This window comes from Penaeus monodon, chromosome 25 (assembly GCF_015228065.2).
Source record: "Penaeus monodon isolate SGIC_2016 chromosome 25, NSTDA_Pmon_1, whole genome shotgun sequence".
Taxonomy (NCBI): domain Eukaryota; kingdom Metazoa; phylum Arthropoda; class Malacostraca; order Decapoda; family Penaeidae; genus Penaeus; species Penaeus monodon.
In genome coordinates, this window is record NC_051410.1 from 35564983 (window position 1) to 35565199 (window position 217).

Below are 217 nucleotides of genomic sequence, written 5' to 3' on the forward strand. Positions count from 1 at the left end.
ATGACGAATATTGGCCATTTTCTTACTGAGATGCTTTCATTAATAAATCATTTATTTAATTTTCTAATTTTCACCTTTGCAAATATATTTTTTTCATTATATTTGTTGTTAGCTTATGTTAGTCCATTTTGCTGTATAATCATTCTATGAAATGCATTATATATCTCTATAGTCTATATTTCATTACGTAATATTAGATCGTATCATGTTATATAAG